Source organism: Odocoileus virginianus, chromosome 17 (genome assembly GCF_023699985.2).
Source record: "Odocoileus virginianus isolate 20LAN1187 ecotype Illinois chromosome 17, Ovbor_1.2, whole genome shotgun sequence".
NCBI lineage: Eukaryota > Metazoa > Chordata > Mammalia > Artiodactyla > Cervidae > Odocoileus > Odocoileus virginianus.
In genome coordinates this window covers 23,643,704-23,654,400 of record NC_069690.1, presented here as the reverse complement: position 1 = coordinate 23,654,400, position 10,697 = coordinate 23,643,704, and the positions used below count along the sequence as shown (strand labels likewise).

General features: G+C 47.0%; 2 long non-coding RNA genes across 2 annotated transcripts; one reads left to right on the top strand and one right to left on the bottom strand.

Moving 5' to 3' along the window:
* Window positions 1–117: 117 nt before the first annotated feature.
* LOC139039055 (uncharacterized) lies at window positions 118–1,698 on the bottom strand. The gene is made up of 2 exons (XR_011492181.1): window positions 1,521–1,698; window positions 118–300 (listed from the first exon to the last, which is right to left on the bottom strand). It is a non-coding gene; the product is annotated as an uncharacterized lncRNA (long non-coding RNA).
* A 10-nt stretch (window positions 1,699–1,708) lies between these two features.
* LOC139039056 (uncharacterized) lies at window positions 1,709–4,859 on the top strand. The gene is made up of 2 exons (XR_011492182.1): window positions 1,709–2,156; window positions 3,032–4,859. It is a non-coding gene; the product is annotated as an uncharacterized lncRNA (long non-coding RNA).
* The last annotated feature ends 5,838 nt before the right edge of the window (window positions 4,860–10,697 follow it).

The window sequence follows — 10,697 nt, the reverse complement described above, 5'->3', positions numbered from 1 at the left end:
TTTACCCACTGAGCCACCTGGGAAGCCCCTTTTAACTTGGGGTGGGGGGCGTCAAATCAGTGTACCTTTTCCTGCCCTCTCAACAGCTTAACATGAGTACACTTTGAACACAGCTGCTTAGAGGAGAAAATTTTAAAAAAAAGTAAAGTTATCAAAACAGAAATTGAGGGGAAGATTGTCTATATCCACAATCACCTGTCTTCCTTCCTTCCATCCTTCCTTCTTCTCTCTGTCTCATTTTTTCTTCCTTCCTCTGTTTCTTTTCGTTCTCCCTCTGTAAGCAGATAGGTTAGGGGGTCCCTGGAGAAAGAGAACCAAGAATGACTTTCCTGACACTGTCGTTGTTTAGTTGCTAAGACGTGTCCAACTCTTTGTGACGCTGTAGACTGTAGCCCGCCAGCCTCCAGTGTCCATGGGATTATCCAGGCAAGAATACTGGAGTGGATTGCCATTCCTTCTCCTGAGGATCTTCCCGACCCAGGGACTGAACCTGGGTCTCCTGCATTGCAGGTGGATTCTTTACCATCCGAACCACCAGGGAAGCCAGAAACAAGGCAGGCTGCACTTGCTTATGCCCCATAATACATCCTTGGGGCAGGGTCCTGGTTCCTCAGGGGATACACGTAATAATATATTTTTGAGTTCTGCAGGAACCAAGGCCCCCATCCAGGTGGAAGACAGAACGATGACGTTGACCCTCCTGAGTTCAATCACCTTCAGCGTGGACTCTGTCACCCTTGGCCCCAATTCTATGCTGAATGCTCCTTTGCTCAAGCCCCCTCATGAGTATGCATGTACCTTTAGGTTAATGGTATCACCGACAAGAGTTAGAGCAAGTTCCGGAAGTTGGTGATGGACAGGGAAGCCTGGCGTGCTGCAGTCCATGGGGTCGCAGAGAGTTGGACAGGACTGAGCAACTGAACTGACCTTAGGTCAAAACGTCCCGTTTTGCTGTTGGGGAGACACTGCCTTGGAGGAGATGCCCCCTATTTTCCTTACTTGCTGCATATAATAAATCCCTCCTTCTGATCCTTGGCTTGGTTGTGACACCCACCAAGGGGCAAACCCAGTTTTCAGAACACCTTCCCCTCCATTTCTTTCCCTTCCCTCCCCTTCCTTTCCTCCTTTCTACCTTTGGGGAAAGCTTCAGGAAGGTTCCTGGCGCTCGTTAAGCCCCTAGGAGCCTAAAGCTCCCCCCTCACTTCTAACCCCACCCCACCCTAAACCCTTCCCCCATCAGCAGCACAGGGTTCATTAAAAAGAAAAAAAAAAAAAAAACAACTATTCAAAACTCAAGTATCTAGCAGCCTCTGGTAACTGCAAGTGAGAACGTGAGTAAGATCTGTAAAGATCCTGTGAGTCAAGGGGGAAAATAAGGTTTAATTTACAGAAGTCTCGTTTTGACCATATTTTCCCCAACCTCTGTCCGCCCACCCAACCCCCCACCCACCCCCATCCACCCCGCGCGGGGTTTCCAACCCTCCCAGCCAGCCTTTCCTAACCCACCGTCCGTGACCCACCTTTCAGGCCGGGCTCCCAGTCCCCTCCCATGGAAATCTGACCTGTAACCTCAGCCGCTGGCTCAGACCACAGACCGGGACACAGCCCAGCAGGAAAAGTCCAGAAGTGATCATCCCCACAGGCTCACGCCCCCTGGGGCATCGCGGGACTCTGAGCACCGCCCAGATCCGCATCCGGAGCCGGGGGGGGGCGGGGGGGGGGCGGTCCAGGTCTCTAACCCCCAAATTCCAGGAAGTCTTGCCGAGAGGCTGCACGCCCCCTCCTCCCACTTCCCGTCATCCCCCCTCTCCTCGACTTTCCCTCCGTCCCACTCCCGGATTAAATTCCGGAAGTGTCCCTGAACTTGCCGTGGGGTCGGGCAGTCGGTCCCTATCCCATCTGCTTTCTCTATTATTCTAATCGACTCTCGGGGACACCCTTTGTCAACTGCCGAGAGCTATGTATTCGACCGGGGTTGGTATTGTTATTACTAAAAGGCGCTCGGTTTCGAAATCGCTTTGAATTTTCTTGCACCAAATCTTGGCGGTTCCCGTGCCTGGAAGCCTCGGCCGCGTGGGACTTTTTTCCTCCCTGTGACTTGCGGAGTGGAAGCCCACTCTTGCTTTCCTGCTCGGGAAGAGGGTGGTTTGAGACGGGTGAGCAGAGAACTTGAACTTGGAGTTGGCGGGTGGGGGCTGGGACTCTTCCTCTCTGCCTGCCTCACCCGCTAACCTTAGACAAGTCACTTCACGTCTCCGAGCTTCAGTTTTCTCACCCAGAGTGGACTGAACCCCCCTCCTCAGAGTGTTGTCGTGTGACCATGTGCCAGGGGAATGAAAGTAAAGCCCCTGGTGGCCTCACTCTAAAGAACCTGGGTCAGTGACAGGTCAGGCATGCTGGCTCTCTCCACCAGCTGGGGGAGGGCTGGCAGGGTGGCCTGAGTTAGCATATTTTAAAAATAGGATGCCCAGTTAAAGTAGTATTTCAAATAAGAGACTTTTAAGTATAGAAGTATGTCCTGTACAATATTGGGGATAGACTGAAAAAAAGTATTCATTATCTGAAACCCAAATTTACCTGCAAACCCTAAAAGAGAGACTAAGGTACTGATAATAGATTCTCTGGCTGCTACCAGAGAGTTTTTGTCTGAGACTGAGAACTCCGGGGAAGATGGAGTGAGAGCCTTTGAAAGAAATATGGGCTGAGGTAGAAAGATCTAGAACACAGCCCTAAAAAGGGTAGTAGTGGCCTCCAGGCGTGGTTCACTTTCTGCTCTCAAACCAGCAACAAACACACCTGCAGCCTGGATGGGGGCTGGGCTTGGTGGACCCCTGTCTCTCCTCTTCTCCCCCCTGTTTCCTGTTTACCTGCTCCTCCTCCAGCTCCAGCTAGGGACTGGCCACTAGACCAGCAACCCAGTTCCCAACCCTGCATTCCCTACACCAGAGGGACAGCAGGAGATATCACAGAAGAAGCTAGACTGAGGTGGTTAATCAGGAGTAAAACTTGCTCTGTGTTAATTATCTTCCAGGAAACCAGGACTGTGTCGCTGCAGAAAGCCGGGAGCAAGACACGCCCCAGAGCTGGTTTAACCTGTTGTGACCAGACTGGCTGAATTAACCATCGCTCAACTGGACACATGACCACTCCATTCCTACGCAGGACTTTCATCCGACAAACATTTTCTCCCCTCCTTTGTCCATCCCACTGGGAAGCGTCAACTGGCTACTCCTCCTCCGTCCTGACTCCGCCCCCATCACCTGTCTGCCTCTCCCTCCTCCACCTCACCTAGTCAGTCCCTCGGGTCCTCCCCAAGCCGCACTGCTTAGCTCAGGCTCATCGGAGCTCACCTGAACTGCGGCAGCCTCCTGCCCATCCACCCATCTACCCCAGCTCCATTCCCCATAAAAGCAGGTCTCAGCTTGCCACTTCTCTGCTGCTAATCCTCTGTTTTGCATCAGAGGCCAAGGCCCAGCCCTCAGGGACAAACGAGCAGGACAAACCAGGGTGCCTGAATGAAACATGCCTCTTCCAGTCAGTCACCCAGGAGAAACTTACTCATCCCAAGAGGGCAGGCGGAGAAGAAGCTCGAGGGAGGATTCTGGCTCAGCCAACTCTCATCAACCGAGGGGAGGAAGGGGGACACAGTGGTGGCTCAGCCTGGGGTAAGGACTAGACCCCACTCCACTTACAAACTGCCTTCTGCATTTCTTAGATGCTCAACCTCATTCATAACGTGCTCAGTTGCTCTGTCGTGTCCGACTCTTTGTGACCGCACAGACTGTACCCTGTCAGGCTCCTCTGTCCGTGGGATTGTCTAGGCAGGAATACTGGAGTAGGTTGCCATTTCCTTCTCCAGGAGATCTTCTTGACCCAGGGATTGAACCCTGGTCTCCTGTATTGCAGGCAGATTCCTTACCATCTGACCACTGGAGAAACCCCCATTCATAACATAAGAAATGTAAATTAAAGCTATAAGATACCATTTTTCACCCATCAGGTGAGCAAAACCAGAAACCCAAAGAAAGGGAGCTCATGCCTGTTGAGCTCAAGGTGTCTGAAAACAGTCTGAAAGTTAGTTGGCACAGTCTCTTTAAAGGGTCAACTGGTAACACCTGTCAAAAAATTATATATACAAACTCTTGGTCCTAACAAGTCCACTTTCAGAAGTTTACCCTGCAGGTATCCAAGTGCCCTGGGGTTTCCCCAGTGGATCAATGGCAAAGAATCTGTCTGTCAAGGCAGGAGACAGTTCGGGTTCAGCCCCTGAATTGGGAAGATCCCCTGGAGGAGGAAATGGCAATTCCCTCCAATATTCTTACCTGGAAAATCCCAGAGACAGAGGAACCTGGCAGGCTACAGTCCATGAAGTCGCAAAAGAATTGGACATGACTGAGCAACTAAACAATAACCACTCCATGCAGGTGCCCTAAGATGTATATAATATGCACCAGCATATTCATTGAACTATAGCTTTCATAGTTTCCATTAGGAACCTAAATAAGAGGGTAGTTAATAAGTTCTGCTTCAGCCATACAATTAAATATTATGTTCTATTTAAAAGAATGAGGCAGCTAAGTACTAAAATTAAGCGATCCTAAGATTTATCATGTGCAAAAGCAAAGTGCAGAACAGTGAGTACAGCATTTAAAGCTTATTATTTTTTTTTTAAATGTAGATGTTTCATAAGTATAGAGTGTGTTTGGAAGGAAACAATCAACAACAGTGTCCTGGAGTGGGATACTGGGAGACCAAGAATAAAAATGGGAGGAAGACCTTTCGGTGTTTGCCCTTTGAATTTTGTGAAATATTATCAAATCCAGCAAAATATCATGAATGTATATTTCATATTTATATAATGTATGTGTGTGTATATAAAATAATTTTAAGTGTAGACGAATTTTTTAAAATATATTTACTTATTTATTTATTCTACAACCAGGGATCAAATCTCAGCAGTGGATGTGCAGAGCCCTGACCACTGGACTCCCAGGGAATTCCCTAAAACTAGGGGATTTTTCTACCCTAGTGCTCCATGAGAGATGGTGATAAGCATATTGCATGGCCCTGCCACTTCCAGACCTCAGTTTTCCATCTATACAATGGCAGTCTCAGGGACTGCAAGGAGATCAATCCAGTCAATCCTAAAAGAAATCAACCCTGAACATTCATTGAAAGGACTGATGCTGAAGCTGAAGCTGCAGTACTTTGACTATGTGATTTGATGAGCCGATTCATTGGGAAAGACCCTAATGCTGGGGAAGACCGAGGGCAGGAGGAAAAGGGGGTGACAGAGGATGAGATGGTTGGATAGCATCACCAACTCAATGGACATGAATTTGAGCAAACTCCAGGAGATAGTGGAGGCCAGAGGAACCTGGCGTGCTGCAGGTCCGTGAGGTCGCAAACAATCAAACACGACTTACCAATTGAACAACAACAGTGGAAGTTTGAGACCAGGTTCCTTTATTATTTCTTAATCTTACAGCTAACCAACCAAACCAGTACCAATGTAGTGGCCATAAGATGACCTTTGATGGGCTGGGGAAGGGATGGTATAAAATGGCATTAATGAATGAGCAAAGTCCGGGAGATAGTGGAGGACAGGGAAGCTGGGTGTGCTGCAGTCATTGGGGTTACAAAGAGTTGGACATAACCTAACAACTAGACAACAACAACAATAAAAGTAGGAGGCACTGCCATCGATTGATGAATAGGATCACTCCTGTGGCTTTGGAGCAAGTGATCATGGGAAAGCTGCATCTGCCTGCGCTGGGGACCCCTGTCTCTCCTGCAAATCAGTTCCCTAGGGCTTGGCAGCTTCTTCCCTCCCATCACCTATCTGCTTCTCCCATCACCTCTCTGCCCGGCTGCCTCTATCCCTGAGGACCTCAGGGAGGAGCTGGCCCAGGGGAGGAGCTAGAGACAGCAGTGGAACAAGTTCTATGGGGCAGAGGGAAGGCGCCTACGTCCCTATTTATTAACTGAGGTCCTGGTCTCCCTCCGGCCCTGATCTAGGCAGATCAGTCTCTGCATTGCTTAGCCTGCCTGCACGCTCCTCCCCACTTCCCTGTGCTCATTCAAAGAAGGCAGCTCTCATAGATGCTGGAGCTTGACACACCCAGCTCCTTCCCCCAGTCTAGCCTTCTCCTCTAACAGGGGATGTCTGTGCCTGAGGCTGGGAGACCTGAGATGCCTGCTATGTTGAGCCTCCCTGGGAGGTGAGAGCTGGCAATCTGAGCCTTCAGAGCACATTCAGAGCCTCAGTTAGCAGGCAGCCACCTCCCTCCAAAGCCTCCTGCTGGGCTCAGCACCGGCCTTTTCTCTCTCTCTTTACAAAAAAAAATATATATATATATTTATTTATTTGGCGGCATCAGCATATGGGATCTTCAATCTTCATTGCAGCATGCAAACTCTTCATTGTGGCATTGTCTAGTTCCCTGACCAGGGATCGAACCCAGATCTCCTGTACTGGGGGCACGGAGTCTTAAACACTGGACCAGCAGGGAGTTTCCTGGCCTTTTTCTTAATGATCTTAATGATGAGAGCCAAAGAAAAAATACATGGGCTTCAGAGGAGCCGATGCTGGATATTGTCCCCCCCACCCCCCCATTCTCTCTCTCCCATCCTCCCTGGGTTTTCTGTTCTAGATCAGCCCTGGCTCCCTGATGAAGTCACTCTCCTTCTTGGGGCCTTGTAATCCAGCTGTTAGAAGAGGGGCTTGGGCCCAGGAAGCTGTTTGTTACCAGATGCCCCCAGGTGGTTCCAAGGCAGGTAGTGGGTAGACAGGGTTAAAGAAGCAGCTGTCTTGTACATTGCAGAAAGGCTTTGTCTTATATTCCTCCTGTATGTGCCCCTGGAAGCCAAGGGTCTGAAGTGAGCAAGCAAGAGACTGGGGCTTTTGGAAACAAGGCAGTAGGACTTGACTCTGAAAGCTGCTACCATTAGTGGTTAGGATTCTGAGCTTCTACTGCCTTGGGCCCCAGTTCAATCCCTGGTCAGGGAACAAGATCCTACAAGCAACACATTGCAGCCAAATAAATTAAAAAAAAATTTTTTTAAATACCAATCATACAACCCAGCCATTGCGTCCTTCAATTCTTACCCAAGAATGAAAATATGTCCACACGAAGACTTTACACAGATGTATGTAGGAGTTTTTCTGTTAATAACCCCAAACTGGAAACAACACAAATATTGACCATTAGAATGGGTAAACAAATATGGTATATCCATACAATAGAATGTTACTCCGCAGTTAAAAGGAACAAATGATTGATTCACACAACATGGATGAACTTCAAAATAATTATGTTGAGTGAAAGAAGACCAAAAAGAGTATATTCTATTTGATTTCATTTATGTAAAATACTAGAAAGTGACAGAAAGGGAATCAGTGGTTACCTGGGGCGAAGATAGAGAGAAAGAGGGAGAGATTACAAAAGGACATGGGACTTCCCTGGCAGTCCAGTGATTAAAACTCCTTGTTCCCAATGCAGGGAGCACAAGTTTGATCCCTGTTCTTGGTCCAGGAACTAAGATCCTGCATACTCTACAACACAGCCAACATAATAGTAATAAAGGCATGAAGAAACTGTTAGGTATGATGGGTAGGTTCATTACCTTTATTAAGGTAATGTTTACATGTGTTGAAACCCAAATTATTTTATATTTTGAATATGCACAGTTTGTTGTGTGGCCATTATATTGTAATTTTAAAAATTTTATTGGAAGATATTTGCTTAGTATTGTGCTGATTTCTGCTATTTATCAACATGAACCAGCCACAGGTATACATATGTCCCCGCTCTCTTGAGCCTCCCTCCCATCTCCCACCCCATCCCCCAACTCTAGGTTATCACAGAGCACTATTTGAGCTCCCTATGTCACACAGCAAATTCCCACTGGTTGTCTGTTTTACATATGGTAAAGTGTGTTTCCATGGTACTCAATTTTTTTTCCATTTATTTTTATTAGTTGGAGGCTAATTACTTTACAACATTGCAGTGGTTTTTGTCATACATTGAAATGAATTAGCCATGGATTTACATGTATTCCCCATCCTGGGGTACTCAATTTTTTAAAAGGCGGTAATGAGTGAACATGGGTTGAGCATATCTAGGTCCAATCAAGCATTGAAGGTGCATACAGAAATCAATCTAGATACTTTTAAGCATGAAGAACAGAAAAACCAACTTAGGTAGCACAAATGCAGTAAAATGCCTGATGTCATCTACCTGGAAGGCCAGAGGCTTCAAGTAAAGTTTGACTGATCCCTTCTGAATACTAGACACCACCTTTACCAATATGATGGAATCCCCATAATTGTCAGGGGACTTAGCTACAAATAATAGAATATACTCTAACTGATTTAAGCAGCAAAGGAATGTATTTAAAGATATACGTGTAAATAGCTCACACAGTATCTGAGCAGGATATAGCACTAAGTTTGGAGGCTACAAGCCAGGAACAATATGTCAGTTTTACCCCAGGACTGTTATCAGCAAATCACATGCTTTTTGCCTCCACTGGGCATTGTTGTCCACATAAGGGAGGAAGGATCTCTACTGAGAGTATTCACATTGCCCCACAAAAGCTCTATGTCTCTGCCACTCCCTGCAGCATCCTCTTCCCCATATAGCTCTCTTCTGAATCAGAGTCAGCTGCATCTGATTGGGCAATCCTGGACCACATTTCTGTGCCCTAACTATACAGGAGGCTAGAAAGAAGAGTCTATTACCTTATATTTTCCTAGTAGGCAATCTTCTTGGCATGCATAGGAGAGATTTTCAAAAAGATACTGGGTGACCACAACATAAACAAATGGTTCACTATAAGTCCTATTTGGGAGAGACTATAATTATTACTTTTTTAATTATTTTATTTTTTCATTTTTGGCCGTGTTGGGTTTTCATTGCTGTGTGGACTCTTCTCTAGTCTTGGCGAGTGGGGACTACTCTCTAGCTGTGGTGCTTGAGTTTCTCCTTACGGAGGCTTCTCTTGGTGCAGAGCATGGGCTCTAGGGCCCCTGGGTTTCAGCAGCTGCGGCACGTGGGCTTAGGAGTTACAGCTCCCAGGCTGTTGAGCAGACTAAATAGGTGTGCTGCACAGATTTAGCTGTCCTGCAGCACATGAGAGCTTGGCCCAGGGATCAAACCCGGGTCTCCTGCATTGCAAGGCAGATTCTTAACCACTGAGCCACCAGGGAAGCCCTGGGAGAGCTTCTTATTTATCAGTTACAATTGAGGAAACTAAGGCTCTTAAGAAGTTAAGCTGCTTATCCATGGTTCATGGGGTTCTCAGTGTCATATCTTTTTGCCTTTTCATACTGTTCATGGGGACAATATGTCATGTATGGATGTGAGAGTTGGACTATAAAGAAAGTTTGGGGAAAAAAAGAAAAAGAAAAGAAAGTTGAGCACTAAAGAATAGAAGCTTTTGAACTGTGGTGTTGGAGAAAACTCTTGAGAGTTCCTTGGACTGCAAGGAGATCAAACCAGGCCATCCTAAAGGAGATCAGTCCTGAATGTTCATTGGGAGGACTGATGCTGAAGCTGAAACTCCAATACTTTGGCCACCTGATGCCAAGAACTGACTCATTGGAAAAGACCCTGATGCTGGGAAAGATTGAGGGCAGGAGGAGAAGGGAACGACAGAGGATGAGATGGTTGGATGGCATCACTGACTCGATGGACATGAGTTTAAGTAAGCTCCGGGAGTTGGTGATGGACAGGTAAGCCTGGCGTGCTGCAGTCCATGGGGTCGCAAAGAGTCAGACACTATTGAGCGACTGAATTGAACTGAACTGAACTGATCCATGGTTACCCAGCTGAGCCTTCCCAGAGGATTCAAACAAGGTCTTCCAGAGTCCATAGCTTAAGGCAGGGTAGGTAAAAGGAATGAAAAAAGCTTCTGCCCCACCCTCTCTGGCCTCCTCACAGGAAGATATTGTTCTTCCTTGGACCCCTTAGCTGTATCTCAGCATCACTGAAGGAAAATGCTGCAACTTTCAGAGACAGGCTGGTCCACACTGCAGAAGAACCTGGGGAATCACCCACATAAGTAATAAAAGTAAGTCACAGTTCTGTTTGTCCCATGATACTGTAAACATCATAGGTTTTTGTTTTGTTTTTTAAATCAAGATAGAATCTAGAAAACAAAGAAAAACCAGTTAGATGTACCTCTTGATGGAAGTCCCTAATACTACATATGTAGGAATCTTGGACCGTAAAGAAGACAGAATGCCAAAGAATTGATGTCTTCGAACTATGGTGCTGGAGAAGGCTCCTGCATGTCCCTCGGAGAGCAAGGAGATAAAACCAGTCAATCTTAAAGGAAATCAACCTTGACTATTCACTGGAAGACTGATGAAAGACTGATGATGAAGCTGAAGTTCCGGTGTTTTGGTCATCTGATGCGAACAGACGACTCATTAGAAAAGTCCCTGATGCTGGGAAAGGTTGAGGGCAGAAGGAGAGGGTGTCAGAGGATAAGAGGGCTGGACGGCATCACTGATGGAATGAACATGAACTTGGGCGAACTCCTGGAAGATGGTGAGGGACAGGGAGGCCTGGCGTGCTGCCATCCATGGGGTCGTAAAGAGTCAGACACGACTGGGGGACGGAACAGCAACAACAGGACAACAATAGAACAAATCGAACCCCCTCCTCTCAAAAGAAAAAAAAAGACTTGAG